Source organism: Podarcis liolepis (genome assembly GCF_965112155.1).
Source record: "Podarcis liolepis genome assembly, chromosome: 4".
NCBI classification, from domain to species: domain Eukaryota; kingdom Metazoa; phylum Chordata; class Lepidosauria; order Squamata; family Lacertidae; genus Podarcis; species Podarcis liolepis.
In genome coordinates, this window is record NC_139558.1 from 44860478 (window position 1) to 44886305 (window position 25828).

At 41.1% G+C, this 25828-nt stretch overlaps 1 long non-coding RNA gene across 1 annotated transcript in view; it reads left to right on the top strand.

Annotated features, from left to right (window-relative positions):
• LOC310704627 overlaps nt 1–4754 on the top strand; it is a 31025-nt gene extending 26271 nt beyond the window's left edge. The window contains exons 2-4 of the long non-coding RNA XR_014524934.1: nt 620–787; nt 1589–1727; nt 4498–4754. This is a non-coding gene — a long non-coding RNA (uncharacterized lncRNA). The remainder of the gene's footprint in view (nt 1–619; nt 788–1588; nt 1728–4497) is intronic.
• The last annotated feature ends 21074 nt before the right edge of the window (nt 4755–25828 follow it).

Here is a 25828-nt window from a genome sequence, read left to right on the forward strand (position 1 = left end):
AGCCCATCCCTAGTTAAAGTTAATTATATTTAGTACAAATCACAGCAGAAATAAAAGAAATGCTCATTGCCCCAGAAAACAGCCAGTCAGGCTACATCACATTTTATACTTACTGTTTCGATAGTTTACTAGTGGATATCCTTCAAAGGCTTGTACACCTTGAAAGATAGTGCTTTTTTAAAATAAATAAAAATCCCACAAAAATAAATCAAATCCCAGGATAAAAGAATAGAATTGTAGAAAGGGACCCCAAGGATCATCTAGTCCAAATCCCTGCAATAGAGGGATGGCACTGCTTCTGTGCTGAACAGCTCTTACTGCCAGAAAGTTCTTCCTAATGTTTAACCAGAATCGCCTTTCTTGTAAATTGAATCCATTCTGGGTAGCACAGTTGGTTAGAGCATGGTGCTGATAAGGCCAAGGTTGCAGGTTTGATCCCCATATGGAACAGCTGCATATTCCTGCATTGCGGGGGTTGGACTAGATGACCCTTGGGGTCCCTTCCAACTCTGCAATTCTATGATTCTATGAGTCCGACCCTCAGAGAACTCATAGAATGAATAACAGAATGATGCAATGCCAGTGTTCCTAGAGATAGCATCTTTTTTTACCTCAACAGGTTTAACAATGCCAGGACTGATGCCAGGTTTTAGGGAGGCCTGGCAAAGTACCGTCTGTGAGGCCCCCAAGTTGCTGTGACCTTGGTGGATTTACTGGGAGATGGATGACAGGAAAAACAGGAGCTGGATAGAGCACACAGAAAGGAGCACTGTCTCACTGCAGTGAGGTAGGTGCTTTTGCTATCCCATTGATATCCCAGATTCAACCAGGGCAGGCTTTCTTCCAGATGCTGTTGAATTACAACAGGCATAGGCAAACTCGACCCTCCAGATGTTTTCAGACTACAATTCCCATCATCCCTGACCACTGGTCCTGTTAGCTAGGGGTGATGGGAGTTGTAGTCCCAAAACATCTGGAGAGCCGAGTTTGCCTATGCCTGAACAATAACATTCATAATCTCCTACCACTGACCATACTGGCAGGGGCTGATGAAAATTGCCGCTCATCATCTGGAGGGTACCACATTGGTTATCCCTGGATTAAACAAACAGATTCTTTGCTTTGTAGTCATTTGGCACTTTCTCCAGCACTGGGGAAAAAGCAATCTTAAAAGGATCTATCTAGCTGAGTATAATTGCCATTTTTGGGTCAGACGGGCTCCTTTAAATAGGTTCAGGTGGGTAGAGTTGATGGACTTCCATTTCATGCGGCTCAGTGTGGTGCCTTCCATGGTTCTAGATTCAGGTATGCTAATCATATGCATACTATCCCTTGCTTTTTCCTGTAGGACTAATTGTAGTCATTAACAGTCGTCAACAGGTTGACCATACCCATTGAGTCAATCATGCATTTCCTACTACCCTACTGAGAAAAACCTCACCCCACCCTCCCACTTTATATAAGGGTTTGGTGACTTCTGTTTCAGTGTATCTGAAGAAGTGTGCATGCACACGAAAGCTTACACCAAGAACAAACTTAGTTGGTCTCTAAGGTGCTACTGGACAATTTTTTTGTTCCCTTTAAATAGGATTTCCCTTTCTACATCAGCCTTATGAAGACCTCTGAAAGGACACAGCAAACAGGAGAGCCATCTTCTTATTCCCTCTTTTGCTACAGAGCAAAAGACTGCATTAAACAGTGAGCTTGGTTTCCACATCATTGCCAGGGTAAGGAGATACAAAAGCTAGAAGAGAAAGTGATGTCAGGTGTTTCTTGCAAAGCCACAAGACCAAGTCAAGGCCAAGTGCTAGCAGAGGCTGAGATGGGTCAATATGAGGTTACAAAAATGCTTGGCCAGGACCCAGGTGAGAGGTCACTTGCCACTTGTCTGTGGAAAGATACTAAGCTGTTATCATAGTCTTATTTTGATAACAGAATGAAGTAGCACCTACTGTGAAGCACGGGACTTGCAAGTTTCAGCAATAAATTTGCTTATGCCCAGAGTTGGTGTGAAACATTTCAAAGAGTGGTTTTGAACAGGGCATTGGGGGAACTATTTTAGATACGTAGAATGGAAGTGGATGTCTCAGCAGACATTTGGGCTGGCATGCCAGGATATGAATATTGGGGAAGTTAACTCAATTTCATACCCTCTGCAGAAGCTGGGCTATGTAATCTGAGATGAGTTTGTGAGAGAGTTTCTAAATGATATCATAGATATGGATTATTCAGTTGAAACCCCCACAAGTTTGGGATAATAGATAGCACTTTGAGAGTAGGTCTAAGTCAAATTTTCAAGTATAAAAGCAGGTGTTTGATACCTCACATTTTCAAAATAATTGCTGAATATCCCTTGATCATCCAATGACTAAAATACATTGAATTAACTTTATAAAGATGCTTAAACTGTTTTTTCCAGAATGTGTCAATTAGGGAAAATTAGCATATTTTTCAATATTTCATGAAGACAGCAGTTACATTCCAATGGAATAATAATGTAAGATATGAAGCAGCCTTCAAATTTTGGTCTCTTTTTAATGAAACACATTTTTGTTTGTATTTCTTATATAAACAACCCCAGACAGCATCATCATTATCATTATCATTATCATCATCATATCTTCCAGGTTAAGAATAACAATGGCTCTCAAAGTGAACCATTCACAGTGCGACCAGGCGTTAAACAGGGATGTGTTATCGCCCCAACTCTATTATCTTCATCGTCACGATCCTATACATTGTAGAAATAATATATTGAACAGACGGAATGCTCTTTAATCTAAGTAGGCTGAAAGCAAAGAGTAAGGTCATCATAACTTCCGTCATAGAGCTTCAGTATGCTGATTACAATGTAGTGTGTGAACACTCAGAGGATGACCGCCAAACATCCTAAATATCTTCGCAGAAGCTTACAAAAAGCTTGGCTTATCGCTCAATATCCAAAAAATCATGGAAGACAATCTTACTTGGCTACAAGTGATTGCCAAAGAATATATAAACAACCCCCAGACATCATCATCATCATCATCATCATCGTATCTTCCAGGTTATGAAATAGTTTCAGTACTTATGCAGAAATGCTGTACAGCGGACCCTCCGGATACGAACTTAAATCGTCCAGGGGGTCTGTACTTACTCCCAAAAGTCCATATCCAGAGGCGCCGCTTCTGTGCACGCACGCGGCAAAACCCAGAAGTATATACTTCTGGGTTTGCCATGTTCGCAACCCGAAATTATGTTACCCAAAGGTAACGTAATCCGAGGTACCACTGTATAATGTTGCTGAATATAATATATTATTAATATTTTTAAATAGCAATGCAACTTTTACAAAATGAATAAATAGGTAACCCAAATCTTTGGCATGATATGAAAGACTTGATACTTTCAAGAAATCAATACAGAAAATCTTTCATGAAATTTAAAGTTTTTGTTTCCTCTGTGAAGTTGTGAAGCAGCATTAATACCCATGGAGAAAAGAGGCTCTGTAAAAGCCATGTGAAGATTTAAGATATTGGAGATTAGTTTACCCAATTCAATTCAGTTAATATGGGACCTTTTACTCTAACATCTTTTCAAGCTTGGGATAAGCTGAGGGCGACTGATAGGTTTTATAAATATTTCTTTTCAGAGGTACAGCTGAAAGGCATATTAAACATTTGTCTGTGGTGCCTGAATGAAAAAAAGTCAAACAGAATGATTTGATTTCTATATTACTAATGCTTTTTGAACCAATCGATTGGAATTGTAGCATGAACATGAACAAAATGTACTAGAAAGCTTGAAATATGATGCAAGGGTTTGCTTTATATCTTTCATATTTTCATGTAGGAGTAGCAACTGAAAGCTTATATAAGGTCCAAGATTTATATAAAATTTTGGCTTTGAAATAAACCATTTGCTTCCAATCTTTGTACCTTAAAACATGAATATATCAGAGTTTGCTAAATTGGGCCTACACAAGATGGAAAGAAAATGCTAAACTCTCCCCCTGTCTTCTTTGGGGTATAGGGGCTAGCATGGCAAAAATTATGCTCCTAAACAGAATAATTTGGGGGCTTATGGAATCAAGCTTTTTACATGCCTCTGCAGTTAAGAGCCTAAAGTCTGATTCCGTGTCTAAGGAAGAGATGTCTTTGATAGTATCATAGAATTGTAGAGTTGGAAAGGACCATAAGGACCATCTCTGCAACTCCTCACAAGACAGGAGTCTTTTGCCCAATGTGGGGCTCAAACATGACCCACAGATAAGAGTCTCATGCTCTACTGACTGAGCAATCTCATATGACTTTGCTTCTATTCCTGCTGAAACAGTATGGGAAATGTAAACATTTTTCTCTCCACCCAACTTACTAAAAATACTTCAGACTGAGTTACAGTTTCTTAATAGAGTACCAATATAGCTTTTTTTATATATAAAAAGAAAGAAAGGAATGAGTATGGATATTGGGGACTGTCGTTTTCAACCATCTCTGTCTTTCCATTGCAATTCAACAGATGTACTCTGGAGGCAAGGAGGGAACGGGAGAAGGAAGTCTTCTGTTTAATTACTGCTCTCAAACACAGATGGTGCCTGGAGCTTTCTATATGAATCCAGACAAGAGTATATATCAATTGTACTGTCCGCTCAGCTTCCACCGAAGCAAGCCCTCAGAGGATCCTGTTTGTAAACTGTGGCTGAATGCACGAAACAGAGACAAGAGGTTCAACTCTTAAAAACCGAGTTCCTCATTTCTCTTTAATCCCCTTGGGAAGCCCAGTTAATTAAAGCTGTTTATTACAACTTGATCAAAAAGTCTGAATTCTATGTGTCCTACATCTAGCTACTACAATATTCTCTGTCATTGAGCCTCACGAGGCCCCGAAGACTCTGACTTGGTAATGCAGCCATCAAAGAGAGAGGCTAACTAACTCTTTAGTTGAAGCTGTTTGTTCCAAGGTGCAGTGCAAAATACGCTCCAGGCTTTCCAAAGCTGCAGTCTGTGTGTGTCTCTCTCTCCCCCCGCCACCCCTCGCCTCCTGTCTTTACTTTAATCTAAAACCTCCTTGCCATACTTAATTTAACATTGGAATCAAATTAATTATTTTGTAACTAAATTGGTGTGAAGGATGTAAATTTCATATTTATCATGGCACATTAATTGATGCAGCGGAGTGTCCTCTGTGAGCAGCTGCAGTTAGTTTTCATATGAATAACGAACACATCTTACACACAAGGCATACTTGGAGGGAGGGGGGGGCTGTCCATAAGAAGGGCCTTTTGCAACTCACCCATTTACCATTTCCTTCATTTTATAACATTTCCCCACAATTTAAACAATAACCTGTCCTTCACTTGTTCTTGCTGTTATGACCTTAATATACAAAAATGTGACTTTTTACAGGAAAAAACGGCACCACTAGTGTACACTGCTCCCAACACCTATCCCAACACTTACCCCAACACCTAAATATTCTCTAACATTTCTCCAATGAATTTAGGTAGAAAGGTAAAGGACCCCTAACAGTTAAGTCCAGTTGTGAATGGCTCTGGGGTTGCGGTGCTCATCTCGCTTTATTGGCCGAGAGAGCCGATGTTTGTCTGCAGACAGTTTTTCTGGGCAGCATGACTAAGCCGCTTCTGGTGAAACTAGAACAGCACATGGAAATGATGTTTACCTTCCCGCCAGAGTGGTACCTATTTATCTACTTGCATTTTGACGTGCTTTCTAACTGCTAGGTTGGCAGGAGCTGGGACCGAGCAATGGGAGCTCACCCCGTCACGGGGATTTGAACCGCCAACCTTCCGATCGGCAAGCCCTAGGCTGAGTGGTTTAGACCACAGCGCCACCCACTTCCCCTGATGAATTTAGGGATGTCCTATTCCATAACAACAACAACTATAATAATTTTACTATTTATATCCCGCCCATCTGACTGGGCTGCTTCCAACAAATTTAAAAACAAAATAAAACATTACACATTTATGCCAATAAACTTTTATTTTTTTTATTTTAAAAAACCCTTAGACAGGGCTGCCTTCAGACAGTTCAGGGTTCGGATAACTCCATACCCTCCAATATTTCTCAGAAGAAAATAGGGATATCCTAAGGAAAAGTAGGACATTCCAGGATCAAATCAGAAACTGGGACAGCTTCTGTAAATCCGGGATAGTCCCTGGAGAATAGGGACAGTTGGAGGGTCTGCAACTACCTAGAAGGTAAGATCAGGTGGGCCATCTATTTTGTAAACAAGAACTAATTGTTGGATGGTGACAGATGAAAGATGTCGACTATTCATTCAGCATTAGCACTTCCTGGATTTCGCCTGTATAATGCAAGGCATTCTACCAGACAATTCTTAAATGTCAATTGCTGCCATTTTACATTAAAGATAAAGCTTGCAAATGAAGTCTTAATGTCTTTGTTGTTGACAGCTACTGAAAAAAGCTGAATGATTTAAGCTACCTTAAATATCTCTCACAACCATTTTCCCTCTGCAAAGGTAAATGGATTTAATTTCCCCATCATCAGAATAGCCTGACACTGCCTCGCTTACATGGGCCACTTCTTGATCATTATGCTTAATTATTTTTCAGAAACACAGGCAACAGTGTATTTGAATGCAGGTGAGCTGGGCCACATATCCTTAATATGGGGAAGGGTCATTGGTCAGCAGCAGAACATCTGTGTTGCACACAGCAGATTCAATCTCTGGCATTTCTAGGTAGGGCTTGGAATGTTCCCTGAGCTGGAGAAGAACTGGACCATATTCTTGCCTCCTCTACTAAATCACTTACCAGTTGGTATAGCCATACACCATCACTGGACAAAGTATACAGTAACTGCAAATGAGCTGCCACATGGAAAGGAAGCATCAGACCAGGGTGGAGGTGGCACAGCACATATTAATGGGGAAGCAAAACATTATGGTCAAAAGAAGAGATGTAAATGAAGGACTAGGCCCAGAACAAGGGGCCATGAACAGAAGAAGAGAGGCTTCGGCGTGCAAAAAATGACAAGCCATTAGGGGGCTTAACTTTGAAGACAACAAGGGGGCAGGATAGAGACCTGATATGTAGTGGAGGTTTCAACATAAGGTGCCTTTAATGTTAATATATACTTAAATAAAGAGGGATGTGGGTGACACTGTGGGTTAAACCACAGAGCCTAGGACTTGCCGATCAGAAGGTCGGCAGTTCGAATCCCCGTGACGGGGTGAGCTCCCGTTTCCCGGTCCCTGCTCCTGCCCACCTAGCAGTTCAAAAGCACATCAAAGTGCAAGTAGATAAATAGGTACCGCTCCGGCAAGAAGGTAAACGGCGTTTCCGTGCGCTGTTCTGGTTTGCCAGAAGGGGCTTAGTCATGCTGGCCACATGACCCGGAAGCTGAACGCCAGCTCCCTCGGCCAATAAAGCGAGATGAGCGCCGCAACCCCAGAGTCAGTCACGACTGGACCTAATGGTCAGGGGTCCCTTTATACTTAAATAAAAAGGATTTGTCTGCATTTAACTGGAGACTCCTAATTTATCAAGCTTGTGGAGTCCTTTGTTTTACTTTCTCAGTCTGCACAAATCAATATAACATCCTTATCCTGAAGCTGCGCAATACAGTGGCACCTCGGGTTACAAATGCTTCGGGTTACGTGTTTTCAGGTTGTGGACTGCGGGAAACCTGGAAGTACCGGAAAGGGTTACTTCTGGGTTTCGCCGCTCGCGCATGTGCAGAAGCACCAAATTGTGACAGACACGGCACTGCAGGTTACAAACGCTGCAGGTTGCGGACGTGCCTCCGTCTGCAACCCGAGGTTCTACTGTACAAGCCCAAGCCTAGAAGTTACAAACGTCAGTGGTTTAGGGCTGTGCTTGCAGAGGTAGATTTAGGACAGCATGACCGATTCCCCCACACTGTGCCCTGAGCCAAGGGGGACACTGCAGAATATCACAACTATGAAGTAGTGCATGTACAAAATAGAAGACAAGAGGTGGGGTGCTGAATTTCGGGCTCATGCAGGGACTGCTAAAATTGGAAATACCAAAGTCCACCCCTGGTGCAATAACTCCTTCATTCAATTTGGGCCCCAGTCCCACTAGAGATAATCCAGGGCTGACCTGACCTGGATCTGGGCTCTGAAATCAATTGGGGATACACAGTTTAATTAGGAGTTAAAAACCTAATTGAGCATATGGTGAGTAGGGAAAGGAGACTGCAGGCATCTCCTTCTCCTTCTCCCCACCCCGCCCCGCCCGTGCTCAGTCAGAGTTAACACAAGTGACTAGAGGTGAGCAAGAAGCAGTTGTGGTCAGCATGGTGGCACTGATGAGGAAACATGGAGAACTGAATTTAAGATTGGAGGTGGAGAGGAAAACAGAGAGAAACCAGAACTGACAAATTTGCTCATCCCTAGCTGTGAGTGGAAAATATAGACACAGTACCCCGGCTTACATATTTTTGCCTCTGTGGTTAATAGTGAGGTAAATTATATCAGGAAATCAGCCTGGGAAAAGAGCTAAACCTCTCTCCCTTACCATCAAAATTTCAATCCAAATTATAATGACTCACTGGATGATGTCTGCAAAAGAAATTAGCCTCCTCCACACATTAATTACATGAAAGGGGCTCAGCCCAAAGACTGGGGAGAAGTTTCATATCACTGGCCCTGTGTTTGGGTTTTTACATATTGATCTATGCATGTGAGAAGTTGCTTGTGTGCAAGTTCCATTCCTGTGGACATCTGTGCCAGTGCATGGAGAGTTCCCTTTCTGCAATCAACACAAGAGGGCTAAAGACACTGGGCAATTCAAATACTAATCTCTGTCACATGCAATTGGGTCCTTATCATCATCATTCGAAAGATTTGCTGGCAAAGCTAAAACAATAGGCAGGAGGCTGTTAGGATGATTTTGAAAAGGCAACATCACCCGATTAGTCTCAGTGGCATGCAAAGCTAATAGAAAGTCAAACCTCTGGAGTAAATTATTTTGCTTGGTTTTGTCATTAATTGCAAGAAGCTTTGCACTTCAAATGACGGTACAAGTCAGCTTCTAAAACTCAAACCATCCAACCCAGTGGACCACACTAAGTTATGCATAGGAGGATATAGGACAACAATTTGATGGTGAAGAATATATCTTTAGTCAGGCAGGCAACCCATTTTCTCCATCCTGTTTTCTTGTATAAGTATTGGAGGCTGGACATAGAAACAAATCTGCTACCTCAGCATTTGGCTCTGAGCTCCATAATTCGGCTGTCTAGAATTATGGACTTCACTTGCTAAGGCACACTAAGTTTCCCACAGATCTCTTTCCTCAAGACAGCTACTGTGATTTGTGTCCAATGTGACTTTCCCACCACTTTCTCAATTTATTATGTTTCCCAACAGGGCCCTCCTGGCATGTTTCACCTGAGTTGATGTGGCATCATTCTGTACAAGTGCATAAAAATAACCCTTCAGACCTATGAGAGAGATTGGAAGGGGGGAGCAGTGGCTGGAGTGAATGATAACAAAGGCACTTTAATTTATGGAGGTCCCTAGATGAGCTCAAACCTATGCTGGGAAAGTCTAGCATTTGTGTCAGGTAAAGCATAGTATTTATTCTCAAATAATATAAGAATACACTTATTACATAAGTAGCTAAATGTTTTAATTACGGTACTTCTTTTGTTTGTTTTTTAGGAATGGTACCAGTCTGATGCCTCGAAATCTCTAAATATCCAGCACAAAAAGCCTAAAGCAAAATTACAGAAATGAAGGGATGCTTTTTCTCCGGCAAAGTTCAGGCTGTTCTGACATTTGACACCTGTCTGGCTACATCTCCAAGTTAGAGCTATGCCTTCCAGCATTTTACTGGACATGTTGTATCCAGTCTGGGGTCTGTTCCCTTAGACCTTGCTCTAGAATTCTCCACATAAGTGATGCGCTGTTACTCCCTAAAGCTTTTCTTTTCTTTTTTGATGAAAGAAATGAGGATTTCCCTACCCAATTCTAGCTGTGTAGACTTTATTGAAAGAAAAAAGTATTTTCTATTATTCTTCATGCCATGCAATATGACTACCTAGCAGCAAAGAGGAAAGTCCAAAACTCTCCCATCCTCTGCAAATATAAACAAACAAACACAGTGTTTACCTCTGGCATTTGTGGACAATGCGTAGAAGGCAAGGAGTAAATATGAATAATATCCATGCAAATTACAAGGCGAGGGACTAAGAGAGAATGCAGTGTTATGACTTGGATGTCAAAAATTGGGGTGGCTAGCCCTTTTCAGTCTGAAGGCCACATTAACTCAAAGTCAACTGTCCAGGGGCCACATTTCAAAATAGCTATGGCTGAAATGCTAAAGTCAGTTTGGGACCCAGATGTGATAAAAGGCAGGGTATAATTTTGTCTAACAAGCAAGCAAGCAAGCAAGCAAGCAAGCAAGCAAAGTGTAAAACATCACACCAGAGGACCCAGTTTTTATTTTAAAAAACTGATGCCTTTTGAGAGGCTTTACACAAAGAAAGCTTTGGGGGCATTACAGATGATAGATAGATAGATAGATAGATAGATAGATAGATAGATAGATAGATAGATAGATAGATGATAGATGATAGATGATAGATAGATAGATAGATAGATAGATAGATAGATAGATAGATAGATAGCGGTTTTAATTTGACATCATTTGAGAGACCTATGAAAACAGTCAATAAACAAACAAGCAAACAAGGGAACATATTTAAAATAAAATAAAATGGAAAAATTGATGGAGCCAGCTATCAACTCCAGCTCAACCATCGGAGCAGCTACATAGGCAAAACTTCCTGTTCACATACCGAGGGTCTTATGATGACATAAGCATTGTTCTGCCAGCATATGTTGATTTCTATTGGCAGAGCAGCTCTTGCACTGCCAATGCTTTTCAGCCAACTTTACTTTAATGTAGGACTGCACCCATAATAATTTAAAGATATAATTATATGGGTGCTTTTTTTGAGAAATTTAATTAAATGTGAGATGACATTAGTTAATAAATGAACATTATTGCTGGTTCAGTTTTGTTTATCAATTCAAATATCACATGACTCATGACTTTTATAGGCCAAACCACGATTTAGAGCTACTAGTACCCTTGTTGAGACACGGGTGGCGCTGTGGGTAAAACCTCAGTGCCTAGGACCTGCCGATCGCATGGTCGGCGGTTCGAATCCCTGTGGCGGGGTGAATTCCTGTCTTTCGGTCCCAGCTCCTGCCCACCTAGCAGTTCGAAAGCACCCCTAAGTGCAAGTAGATAAATAGGTACTGCTTTATAGCGGGAAGGTAAACGGTGTTTCTGTGTGCTGCGCTGGTGCTGGCTCGCCAGAGCAGCTTTGTCACGCTAGCCACGTGACGCAGAAGTGTCTCCGGACAGCGCTGGCCCCCGGCCTCTTAAGTGAGATGGGCGCACAACCCTAGAGTCGGACACGGCTGGCCTGTACGGGCAGGGGTACCTTTACCTTTTAGTACCCTTGTGTTCAGTCTGCCCGGCACTTCTTCTGGCTGCATCAAGGAGACATTGCACCAAACCATCTATTTGCATGATATCTGAATTAAGTCATAAGAACATAAGAGTCTGGTGGATCAGAACAATGACCCATCTAGTCCAGCACCCAGTTCTCATAGCGGCCAACCAGATGCCTGTGAAAGACCCACAAGCAGGATCTTGCATGTTTCTCTCCTGCAGTTTCCAGCAACTGGTATTCAGAAACATTACTGCCTCCATTTATGGGGGCAGAGTATAGCCGTCAGGGTAGCAGCCTCTTAAAAGTCTCTTGCAGCAGCATTCACAGGTAAAGGCTTTATCCTTTCAGCAGCAGCAGGGGAAAACAAATCTTTATTTTAAACCATCCATCTATTTTACCAATTAAAGACAAGGTACCCTTAAATAAATGTGTTCTTTTAACTCTCTGTCTCACCAATTGATCAAGTGGAGCTACCAGCTAAACTGCGGCCTTAGAAGGAATGAGCTATCTTGGAAATTCATCAAAAAGGAAACTGATCTCTCTCACCTCCAGCCACCTACCAGCTGATAGGGCTACATCAAGAACTAAGCCTTTTTGGAAATTCTGGCATTTGCAATATTTAAACATTCCCCACACCATGATGCTCTCTTTTTAAGGGAGAAAAAGCAATGTATTTTTCAGCATCCCTGCTTTGAAAACTCATAGTGCCTTATTGGAATCACAACAGGTAGTAACGCTAGTTTTGAAGGAACCCTATTTGTTGCTAGGTATACCTTGACCCATTTCTGGATTATAAAGGAACAGTTATTTTAGTTAAAATTCAGAAACTTATTTCTTTCTGGCTCAGTATGTTTGAAGAATAAAACATGAGATGATGTTGCTGGCTAAAAAAACTGCTATCTGTGGTAAATAATTGACAGGATACAAAGAGGACACCGTTCGGATGCCTTCTGCACCCTCCACTCCTTTGCAAGTGTTTCCTGCTGCTGACCCCATTTTCCTGTCAATGGTCCTCCTTCAAGAAGAGAACTACCGTATTTTTTTGCTCTATAAGACCCACTTTTTCCCTCCTAAAAAGTAAGGGGGGATGTGTGTGTGTCTTATGGAGCGAATGCAGGCTGTGCAGCTATCCCAAAGCCAGAACAGCGAGGGATCGCTGCTTTCGCTGCGCAGTGATCCCTCTTGTTGTTCTGGCTTCTGAGATTCAGAATATTTTTTTCTTGTTTTCCTCCTCCATAAACTAGGTGCATCTTATGGTCTGGTGTGTCTTATAGAGCGAAAAATACTGTAATTGGCTCCTTCTGTGACATTTTGATTTTACAATGGCTTTAGGCTAAGGAGTGTCCTGCAGCCAATTGGAAGTCACGGAAGCCACGCTGGACGTTCAGCTTCCAAAGATAGTTTGAAAACTGGAACACTCACTTCCGGGTTTCGATCATTTGGGAGCCAATTTGTTCAGGAGCCAAGGTGTTTGAGATCCAAGGTACGACTGTATAAGAGGATGCTTTATACTGGGCCGGATCATTGGTCCATCTAGCTCAGGACTGTCTACCCTGACTGGGAGCAGCTCTCTGAGATTTCAGGCAATGATTTATTTTGCAGCACTACCTGCAGATGCCAGGGATTGAACCCAAGACCTTCTACATACAAAGCAGATGTTCCTCCACTGAGCTATGGTCCTTCCCTGTAGCTTTCCATTTTTACGTTGTGGTGTTTTGATAGGGCATTTTTAATGTTATATCAATGTAATGGCTGCTACCTCTCTTGGAGCCTAATTTTGGCCTAAATGTGGGGTGTGAATTCTTAGGTACATAAATAAACTGAGTTTGCATGGGGTTAAGGCCCAAAGGAATCGGGCCCATAGTGTTACGTTTATCAATAAGGAAAATGAAAGCAAAGCATAAAATGGCATTCAGGACACAATAATGTAGTGCAATTGTGTTTAGGTAGCAGTGCTATGCTGGGTGCTTCAAAATATGTCTAAAAATAATTAGACATGCATATGTTGGTTCATAAATAAATAATAATAATAAACTCCTTTCATTTCCTTTAGGCTTTGTATTTTGGAAATACTGATAGCCAAAGCCTATTTAAATAGGCGCGTGAAAATGAGATGTGCATCCTTTCAATACTGTACACAACTCTCTCCAGCCTCTTTGTATTTGGAAATCTCACTATACATATCAATTCATTTGCTGTGGGGAAAGCTATCAGCCATACCATCTCTCAGTGCAATAAATCTGCAAGTGAAATAAGGGAAGCTCTCATCTGGAAAGACATATCACATTTTGGGCTGCCTTCCTCTTTGTTATTGCTTTTCATGACAGGAAAAAATTGCTTTTCCTGATACAAATGCTTGTCTGCGGCTGTAGGTGGCATAGCTGCACAATTCACACTACACAGCCTCATGCTGTATAACACTCTAACGCTCATTGACTTCAGTTTGCTTTTTTTAAAAAAACCAAACCCAAAAAACCCACAGATACCCAAGATTGAAGCATTTAAACATGCAATCGCTGAATCTGTCTCCACAAGCCTTGGACTCTGCTAACAGAGGGTTCAGCTAAACACATCATTCTGGGAGCAGCCACTATACTTTATTTAGAATATGAGTCCCTGGAGAATCTGTACAATCTTAGCAGCAGCATGAAAGGAGAAGATGCTTTCTTTCCTTCCACAATACCTCCATATACGTTTGTGAAAAGCTTGAGATAAAATTGAAACGCTTGGATTAAACCTGGATCTGAAAGCAGCCTGGCATTCCAGTTCAGAATGTACTTGGCAAATAAGTCCAGTTGGCTTCAACAGATCCCTCTGGGTGTCTGGTATCACAGGTTTAGTTCACATTGGCATAATATAAACTGCAGAACTGTGGGACAAAAGCACAAACTATTGGTTGGTCCTGTGAGGTGTCATAATATTGCCTATCAACTCCATTATGCAGGTGTCATGAGCAAAGAGCCTGCAGGTGTGCATATGTCGAGAGAGGTCACCTCTGTTGTTTACGGGGTCCCCTCTCCACCTCCCACTGAAATTGACCTTGAAACAAGCATGCCATTGTAGCCAACAGAATAGGTTGCAGGGTGTGCTTGTTTGTTTCCTCATGTGTGTATGGGCCCCAAAAGTCTCACAAGTTTGGCTTTAATTAAATAGTTAGTTCTGATATGCCCTTCATGTGTCAGATTCTGAACAGTTCGGTTGTGTTCCTTCCATTGCTGTATTTAGTAATTATACAAGGGAAGTTTCCCATATTCAAATTCTTAGACAATGATAAAGTTGGATGAAAAAAAGGAGTGGAATCTCAGATTACAGTGATATGAGACTAGAGCCTATATCCCAACAAGCTGGACAATACTAAGATGCCAGTAACAGTCTTCAAAGACTAGAAAGCAGTACAGTGCTATACATGCTTTGAAGTAAGTCCCATAAAGTTGAATAAGACATATTCCCAGGTAAGCCTTGCTATGGTTCTCAAAGGGTGTGGTAGCAGAGGATGGCAAGTATGTTGGGAAGATTCAAGGACAATCAAAGAAACATTTAAACATTTCAGTGTAGAATAGCATAGTATGTATAAAAATATAGATTTGTTTTTTTCAAAATAAGAGCAAGAGCATCAAGTGATATTGAGGACAATCCTAGCTGTGATCTACAAGACTCATTTATAATTATATTTTTGGAATGATTCATGTTCTGATGTAGCTACTTTGTTTTATACTTTCTGATCATATTTATAAAGTAGTTCTGTTCTGTGTTATAATCAAGCGTATTTCTTATCAATTATCAGTGCAGCATGAGCAAATTTTTATAAGAGGTTTATACAGTACTGTAGTCTAGTTTCCTTTAAAAAACAACAACCGTGAAGATACTTTGCAAGAAAAGTAGGACAGGGTAAAATCTGAAAGGGCTGCTGCCAAGCCAGACTTTGAGTTTCTGCAGGATCCTTTACATTAGGAGAAAGCCGGCTAATCTGGGACTCCACAGGAAACTTGGAGCTTCTTCCCTTCTGAGAAATACTTTACTCCTGCCCTGGTTATAATATGGAGGCTTGGAGGGGGGGGGTAGCAGTTTGACAGCTATCTGTTCCTTCCTTCTTATCTATCTATCTATCTACCTAGGTCTGTGAGGCAGGTTAGTACATTTTTGGTAATTAAACACGTTAGACAACCACCATAGATGAGCTTGGCTTCCATTTAAAAGTGGCAGTGCCTCCCAGCCATTGCTGAAATGCCTGAGAGAGAGAGGGTGGTGAGCAACAGCCCATGGAAGTTGTCTTGTTGTGGGGAGAGGGTGGGGTGTTGGTGTAGCCAAGAGGGATGGGGCATAGGCAGCTCTACAAGGGGCAGAGCGTAGAGTGGCACTGCGATGAGGTCCCTTGAAGCCTAACACTTCTGCCTCAAAATTTATCAGATATATAACATTCTCACTTACAAGTGATCTGAGAAAACATGGGTTGTATTCATGAAAGTCATGCTCATAGTAGACCATTTGAAATCAGAGAATATAGCGGTCCTTGGTTTAAGAAAGATTTAGTTTATGAACAACTTGGATTAAGAACGCTGCAAACCCGGAAGTAGGTGTTTTGGTTTGTGAACTTTGCCTTGGAAGCAGAACATGTTCTGTTTCCTGTTGAGTGTGTTCCATTTGTAAATTGAGTTTCCCGCTGATATGGGAAAGCACACCTTAGTTTAAGAACGCTTTGGTTTAAGAAGGGACTTCAGGAACAGATTAAGTTTGTAAACCAAGGTACCACTGTAAAGCAAAAATCATTCTGCATGTTTTAGGACAATCAGTGTCATAAAGCAATCTGGAAACTTAGGGAGTCCCTGTTCCGACTTGAGTTGACTTATTTATTAATGGTTCCATTCAACTCAGAAGCATACAAATCTTCCCTGAATCACCCTGATTCATTGCATAATTCAGGGCTCACATAGAGCCAATGAACACCTTAATAAATACCATGTACATTGATGACACTGCCTAACAAGTGTTTATGTTGCTTTTATTAATTCCTGTAAACTGCCAAATAATTAAATAATTTAGATAAAACCCACCAGAAACTCTGAACCACTCACTTTCCCGGAAAGCCTGAGATTATTCAGTTTGATTGAAACGTGACATTCAGGAAGTGTGCTTTCAGTATCAACTAGAAAACTGAGAAGGCATGTAGGAATCCTTCAGCAGCAAATTCCTCCTTGTAAGGCTAGAGTGACATGATCTTTGTTTGCTTTTAGATGCAAATGTGTGTTTAACAAGGCAGATCTAAGGAAATGCAAAGAACAAAAGCATCACTGCCTATGTGTTATATTAAGATAATAGCCCACATTCTTTAGCTCTGTCATTCATGCTTTGACTTGCATTGGCTCTAAGTTGTGCATTTTCCAAAACGGAATGCATCCTGTGAGGCAGGGGTAGCCCTTCAAATGTTGAACTGCAACTTCCACTAACCCTGACCATTGGCCATGTTGGATGGGGCAGATGGGAGGCAGATGGGAGCCACAGGTTAGCCATCCTTGCTGTAAAGAATATTTGAAGCTGGATTATGTAATTCTTCATGTATTTTACCAAACAAAGCAACATATGCAGATTTGTCACATGAATGACAGAGGTGTACCTAGAGGTTCCAGAGCTTCCCAGATCTAAATTCCTAAGCAAATTTCTAAATTCTGAGACATTCTGCTCCAGCAAACAGAAACATCTGTAGTAAGTCATTTGAATGTTTTATAAATGCATTGCAATGAATTAAATATGATCATGAATAATGAATGAGTGCAGAGGCTCATGTTATTTATTTGGATAAAATAAAAGTTCAAAGTATTCGTCAATGTCCATTCATTCGTGGTTTTATATACAAATACATTTTAAAATTTACCAACTCATTATGATCGCTATCAAGTGCAATCCATGCATCAGTTATGAGAGAATGCTTGAATTGGTCCTGATTTAGTTGACTTCAATGCAACTAAGCCAAATTAAATTTCAAGTCCTCTCTTTAAGCTAGTGCTCTGCTGAAAAAAGATTCCAGCATTTACCCCCGCACAACCGTTTTCCATCAATTTATGGGAAAAAGATACTGCATTCAAAAATGCTGAAAAGGAAACGTTTAGTGAAATTCTCATGGGTAGGTGCAAGGATTTTGTTGTGCTTATTTTACTTTCAAGGTACTGTCGCTAAGGAGCATTTTGTGAGTGCCCTTTGTCTCATTCTGCAAATGATCTCTTCAGTAGTCTGCACTTTGCAATATCCTTGAGTGCTCACATTTCCAGAAAAAACTCTGATATGCTTAACTGGTCTTTCCTGTAAGCTTGGGAATGTATGGGGGCTCCCTGTTCTTTGTTTGGCCACTGTTCTTTGTCATCTTTTATGAAGTCTTTTTACTTTCAAAGAAATCAGTGAGGATTATTTTTTTAAAAAAATAATAATAAGAGGAACAACTTCCTTAAAAATAAGATTTGCGATCAAAAAGATAAGAATAACTTCCTTAAAAATAAAATTTGTGGTCACACTGATGTCAGCGCTCAGTAGCCAACCGACTTCCTTGGTTTTCCATGCTTCAAAGAAAGCTCAGAGGAAGAGGTCATGTGGTAATCCATAAGACTTATTCTTTTTCTTTTAATAGATAATTTGTTTGCTAAAATTGTTCAATAAAAATATCAATCAGTATAACCATATACATTTGCCCCCTCTTTCTTTCTCTCCCTCCACTCCCTCCCTCTCTCCCCCCACCCCAAGGACTTCCCTCAGCTCCCCTCTCTGGTTTCTTTGCACATATTGTTCTCTGCACCATGAGACTTTTTCAAATCATGAAGCATAAACAGATTATTGTAGAAATGTTTAATGGAAAAATATACACACATGCAACTCACCCCCACCATCACACAATAATAAGTAAGCTCAACCTTGATGACCCATAGCTTAAGGCTTGTGGGTGCTTGTGGGTGCAATTAAGGTCTGGTCCGAGTGAATGCTAGACAGCAGGGCCCAGATGCACAGGTTGAGCTTCATTTACCCCAGGGGTCAGCAACCTGCGGCCCACGGGGGTTGTTTAAATGGCCCCCGAGCTGAGGCGCCCGCTCGGCAAGTCCCTGCCCACTGCACTAAACTGGCACAGCGCGGAGTGGGGACTTGCTTCCACAGCACCGGAAATCGCATCTACACATGCACAGACACTGAAAATCGCATCTGCGCAAACGCGATCCGGCCCATGGAGCGATCTCCACAGGAGTGAACCGGCCCAGGCAAGGTAAACCTTGCCGACCCCTGATTTTACCCAATGCTCATTTAGCTAGGAGGGAGAATTTTCTTCCAGTCCTTGGCTAAGCCGCCTTACATGCCCATGTGTGTGAGGGGGATGCTTCTCCCCTTCATAACAATTGATTCTCCCTGCAGATAATTATAAGTTGTCCTGAGTCTTCTTTCGGGTGCGGAGGCAAAAGATTCAGCATAGTACTGCCATTGTACAGGGTTCCATAGGAAAGAATGTAAGAAGAGGTTCAAATTTGTTGCTGTCTGATAAGATTTGTTTTTTGCTGGCTGTTTCAGATAAATATATGACTTCTGTAAGTGCAATGTTTGCAGTAGCTGCTGGGGGAAATCTGCAAGAGCTAAGTACTGCCTATTGCTGCACTGCATTGGATTAATCAGCTTATAGAAGTATATGATGCTTGACACTTCTGCTGATGTGGTAGATGTCTTGTGCCAGTAATTGGACCCTTTATGTTGTAAATTTTATATGTGCTGACCTTTGGTTTTAAGGAAATAAATGACAGAGAAATGCACACATGCTGCATGCAGTCTAGCATCCTTTGGTAGGAAATGTTACGGCATTTCAGATAGTGCAGCTTCTAGATATATCTCAATATTTCTAGGTAAACTAACGTAACTCCTCCGGCCACAGCAGATTGCTGTACAGCTAAGTTGCTTTTATAACTCCAACTGCCAGTAATTTATAATTTATTTATTTTTAATTTTTTTGGGGGGAAACTATCAACAAATAAGTAGGCAGCTGTTAGATGTTTGGACTAATAAATTGTATTGATGAAGTCTCATCAAAGACTATGAAATAAACTGAAAGTTTACTTCAATAAGGTGGAAACATACAAAATAAATAATGATATCCCACCCAACCCCCACAAGAATAACTGAATTCATATATAATGTTAAGCCAAACTATGACTTAGTGTTACAGGTTACAGGTTATGGGTAAAGAGGAGAGAGATTAACTATTATGGTTATGAAAACTTGGGTTTGGATGGCACACTAAACTAAAACTTGACTTAGCTGCTGCACCATCCTGAGAGAAATGTGCATCTGAGAAAAACATACAAGAATGCCAACAATGCTAGCAAATTTTGTTAGGGATGGCATTACTGTGGAAATCATGAGTAATGGTGACTACCCAGCTGCCAATCCAAGGTTGAAAAGAATACCTTCCACAAACTGGATAAAGTTCATAGAACCGAATACAAGAGTTGCCAGAAGTTTTCACCTTGAGCAAAATATGAAAATTTATTTGGAAGAGGTAGCTGTGGAAGTTTTGTAGGAAAAAGAATATTTTATGTAGGATTGTCAACATTTGTGAAGATGATTCTGCACCTCTCTGAGGCTACGGTCCTACGTGTACATACGTAAGTAAGCCTTATTCAATACAGTGGGTCATTTGAACATGCATGGGATTGCATTCAAGTATACTTTATTGAAGCAGAGAGTTTCAACAAGTGTTTCTCATGTTTACAGAATATTCACAGTGTAGACGATTCAAATGATAACCTTGTGATATGATAGCATGGATCTTTAAACACTCCAGTAGGGAAGCACCACGTGGGCACCAGGCCTAGCCTGACTACATCCTGCACTACCTGTTTGAATCAATGCTTATCTGCCAGTTGGTCACCAATGAAACTAGAAGAAGAAGAAGAAGGAGAAGGAGAAGGAGAAGGAGAAGGAGAAGGAGAAGGAGAAGGAGAAGGAGAAGGAGAAGGAGAAGGAGAAGGAGAAGGAGAAGGAGAAGGAGAAGAAATGGTGGTGGTGGTGGTGGTGGTGGTGGTGGAGGAGGAGGAGTTTGGACTTGATATCGTGCCTTTCACTCTCCTTAAGGAGTCTCAAAGCGGCTAACAATCGCCTTTCCCTTCCTCCCCCACAACAAACACTCTGTGAGGTGAGTGGGGCTGAGAGACTTCAAAGAAGTGTGACTGGACCAAGATCACCCAGCAGTTGCATGTGGAAGAGTGGGGAAGTGAACCCAGTTCTTAACCGCTCTTAACCACTACACCACACTGGCTCTCACTCTCTGAGAAAAGAGATTCAGGATTTTCATGACTGTGTCCATTTTATTTTCATTTCAGGCCGTGCTCAGGTCACACTGTTCTGTTGCTACAATTTATATACCTGTATATCATTACTATTTCCATTAAATTTGTAGGTATATAATGCCTCAAATTAATGAGAATCAACAACAACTTTTTATGTTGTTGAAATGCTGTGGAACGCCCCCCCCCAAAGTTGACCAAGCCCCAGTCTGACTACTTTTCATATGCCAAACACACACACACACACACACACACACGTTTCCTCCTGTTTCATTTGGGCTATTTCTTCCCCAGTTTGCATATATTGAATGTTGCTTTCAGGATTAAAATAGCTGTTTTATTATGCTGCTGTTAAAAATAAACTGGTTTACTATTGTTTTGTGGTAGGTGTGATTAGTTGTTTCCATCTGGTTTCTATTAAAGAAGAGCATGGTGTAACCTTTTTCAAATAAATAATTTTCAGCATTAATAAAGAGAATTGCACAGGGAAACTCAAAATCCCCATTTTACATTCCAAAGGCTTTCTTAGTTATTGAATATATGCAAAATTGTTTTTAGCCTTCCTCCCCACATGCAAACTGTGAACAGCAGCATCTGCATACAACTCTTTCCCCTTCACTCGTCTTTTCTTCACAGGAAATAATAGATGATATGTCTCCTAGAAATGATGCCCCCTCCCTCCCCCTTTCTAAGACTTAAAAAAAATATATCTTCTTATATCCTTGCTCTCTGAAATGAACAAATCTTCCTACGATTGCCCCCTGGGGATCAACACAATATGCAGTAATTGAACTACACAGTAAAATCAGTAAAAGAACACAACAATTCAATTAAAGAAACTTCTAAAAAGTGGTTACATGCTGTAACTAAAGAGTTCAAATGGGTACAGGGGAAAATTGTCCATTTCCTCCGTTACACATAGACATCAATAATTTATGCAGCCTGCTTCCTTTGTAATGCAATATAAATGGTGCTCGCTGAATTGAGCAGCTCTTCATAAACTAAGCCTAACCATTTCATCAGTACAAATCTGTGGTAAGGATCAGGATTAATACTGGGAAACAGCATGCCAATTTAGAGTTATCATTTTACGTTCACCTTGATCAGTGAGGCATGTTTTTATCCTTTATCCAGTGCAGGGTGGTACATTAGAGTGAATGGGCAGGCTCAAGTTGCCACAGCCAGACTCCCCTTCCTATCTTACTTACAGCCAGTGACAATGACCCTCAGTTATTCTCTCCCTACAGAGACTGGCAGGCACAGGAATAGGTACTTGGAAGGGCACTTCATGGGCACCCTAGTTCATGAAGAAGCAATGAGGGAGGAGCAACATGGGGAGGAAGGAAAGAGTGACAGGCCTAGATGAGGGATTCTGGTCTAATTCATTGACCAGTCAAGAACTCTCCAGGGTGGCAGGGTGTTTGCATTGGCCAGTGATAGCCCATGCCAATCAGAGCACATGATAGCTAGCATGGCGGTGTCTCTGCTAGGTTGGTTGGTGTGGGTTAGCTTTGTTGAAAGCAGAACAACAATGTTTGCAATAAGTTACCTGCACCAGTGATGGGTTGGTGACAGACAAAGGCCAGAGCCGCCGCGGACACAGCAACTATGATTTAGAATGGAGTGCAAGAGGTGGAGGGGCACTGAATTTTGGCATCGCAAAGGAAACTGCTGGAATTTGAGATGCCAATCTGTTCTCTCTTCCCTCCCCCCACCCCGGCATAAGGTAGACAGGTAAAGGTCTGCAGAAGCAGTTTAGTCATGCTGGCCACATGACCCAGAAAGCTGTCTGTGGACAAAGTTTTTTGGGGGAGGGGATGTCCATTTTAAACTTTGATTCAGATCTCCATCGGCCTTCCATATGCCCATGTCACCTTTTTATCAATGATTAGCAGTGTTCCATAGAAACATCCACACTGGATAGATAAGTAGCATCTTCTGGCTTATAACATATGTTCAACGTATTTTCAGCTCCTTTTTTTAGTTTCCCTAAAGAGCTGTACTTTCTTTTGACTTTTCATTTGTTACTGATTTTTTTTTAACAGTTCTGGTAGCTTATATCTAGACACCCTCCTATTAGCTGCACATCAAAAGAAGATGGTACATTAGACATTATTAAGTAAAGGAAATTTGTACTTGTCTTCTAATATTAAGTAGGAAATCTGATTTGTTTCATCGCTGTACAGTTTTCTACATTTCTAGTTCTACAGTGGTACCTCGATTTAAGAACAGTCCAGTTAAAGAACAATTTGGTTTACAAACTCCGCAAAACTGGAAATAGTGTATTGGTTTGAGAACTTTATCTTGGTCCGAGAACGGAATCTGAACGGTGGAAGGGGTTGAACACCAGTCAATATACAGTCATACCTCGGGTTACAAACACTTTGGGTTGTGCGAATTCAGATTGTGCACTGCGCCAAACCCGGAAGTACCAGAACGCACCTCAGTTTAAGAACAGTTTTGGTTTAAGAACGGACTTCCAGAACGGATTAAGTTTGTAAACCGAGGTACAACTGTATTTGAAATTTGTGGTATCAGTAGAAACCTAGTTCTGGATGTTGTAGGATACTGTAAGAAAAACTACTGACACTTACATTTGTATATCAGTATTGTTCAGAATATAAAACACCGGCTCTCTTGGACTGAAAAGCAAGATGAGAACCACACCCCATAGTTGCCTTTGACTGGACTTAACCATCCAGGGGTCCTTTACCTTTTAGAAGGTATGCTTTGAGGAGGACAGTGCTGTGTGATCTGAACAAACAGATGCCCATGCCACTATGTCCCAAACAAAACCTAATATTTCTCAACCTGTTGTGGGCGGTATGAATGGAAGATAGGAGTTGCTGTTTTCCCAGCAGAGAGTAGCCAGCAATGGCACAGAAAGGTCTTGAAACAAGGTAAGAGGCTATTTTAAAATTCAATTAGACATTGAGAATTTGTATTGAAGTAGTTAAGTGTTCTTCATATCTCTGCAACTGAAAATAAAGGGACAAAATCAGAATTGTTTTTTCCACCTGCCAGTAGATCTCACTCTGCCTACCACTGGCTTTTGCTAAATCACCATTGGCTGTTGTGCCCTAACCCATTGCAATGGGCACCAGTTACCACTGTGTTTTTCTCTTCCATCCACAACTTCACTCACTTATGTTATCCCCCCCCACCCTGTCATTATGTCTTTCCCTAGACCCTTTCTCTCCTTTCTTTCTTTCTTTCCTTTATTTCTTGCTTGCATTTCTTCTTTTTAAATTTTATATCTTTTCCCTCTTAGTGTATACTCTCAACTTAATCCCATTCTTTAACTCTTATCTCCTGCTCTTATCGCCTTTATCCATCCAGCTTTGTGTAAATAAACATCCCCTCTCACACCATACCTGTCGAATTGTTTTACTCCATAATGAGATGGAATTTCCCTTCTGGCTACAAAAAATAATGGTGAATAATAATTAATGTAATTTTACATTAAAAATTTAAAGATGGGTTCTAATCTGAGATTATGTCCTTTTAATAGGCCAATCCAGATGTGTTATTAGCAAATACAGCTGATGTGAAACATTTGCACTTCTGCATCTTTACTAATCAACTTACATCAAAATGATTTTATCAATAAAATTGTTATACTATGAATAACACAGATCAAGAGCACAATCTAAGGAAGGCTAAGTGTAATTAAAAAATAATTAAAAATTATGGGCTAGATTCAACTACATGGTTGCATTAGTGGAAACCAGCGAAACAACTCTTGCTAGTGCAAAAATGACTCCCCAGCCTCTTTCCCCTATGCCTCTCCCCAAATCTGCTCTGGAAGGGTGGGAGATCCTCCAGAGGGCCAGCAGAAATGCTTGCACTGATGGAACAATCTCCTAAATGCTACATTGAATTCCACTGAATGAGTTCTAAGGTGGTTTTTTTTTGGGGGGGGGTCCACTTTGAACTTTGATTCAGACCTCTATATACCTCCCATATGCCCATGGAGATTATGTCACCTTTCTTATCAATGATTAGTAGTGTTCCATAGAAACATCCACACTGGATTGATAAGTAGCATATTCTGGCGTCATGAATGGAGTGCAGGAAGCTGTGTATGCGTACTAAAGTGGATGTGCTGGGCAGAATGTCTGTTGTTTTAGCACCACAAATTTGAACACATATCTGGATTTGTAGGGTACTATAAGAAAAACTACTGAAACTTGCATTTGTATATCAGTATTTGTCAGAATATAAAACACTTTAGTATTTGTTTTAGTATTTGTTTTGGGGCCAATAGTGAGAATTTTCATAAGCTGCTATTGCACTTTTGATGTAGCTTATTGAAAATTATTTGTAGGACAATGTTGAAATCAAAATATGGTATCAGACAACATTTATGACAATCATTTCCAGTGGCTGGATAGTTTTGCATTGCAGGATACCATAATGGAGAGATTCGTCTATTTTGGGAGGTGATGAGAAGTTGAGGAGTGATATTTATCACTGTTAACTACCTTGAGAATTGCTCTTTTCAATTTACTCAAACAATTGCTCTCAAAAGAATTGCCTGGTAAATGCATGGAGCCAAACTGAAAAGGAACAACCAGAGTAACAGCAGTGGTGGCTTACCTGACCTCCCTCCAGACAAGCCACTGATGCATAATGTAAGGTTACCAGACGTCCCTGTTTCCTGGGGACAGTCCCCAGATTTAAAATCTGGTAACTTTAGCATAATGGAACAGAGAGGGAGCGGGGAGGTTGAATCACCTGAAATCATTTGACATCTGATGACTATTGGGTGGCCTTGCCTATTTATTAAAGTGGCCCATGGTGGAGTTCTGAGTCTGATCCCTGGCTGGATCCAGAGCTGGATTTAGGGGAGTGCTACCAGTTTGCCTACAATGGGTGCCAAGCTGAGAGGGCCCTGAAGGAACCTCTGCAACAATGATGGGCAATGGAGAGGTGTGGTGCTCCTGAACTCTAAGTGCAGCTTTCTCCCAATTGAAGCACAGAGTGTTTGAGGACTGGGACATTCTCAGGGAAACCAAAATGCTTGTTTACAAAGCTATTGTACTACCAACTTTACTGTACGCT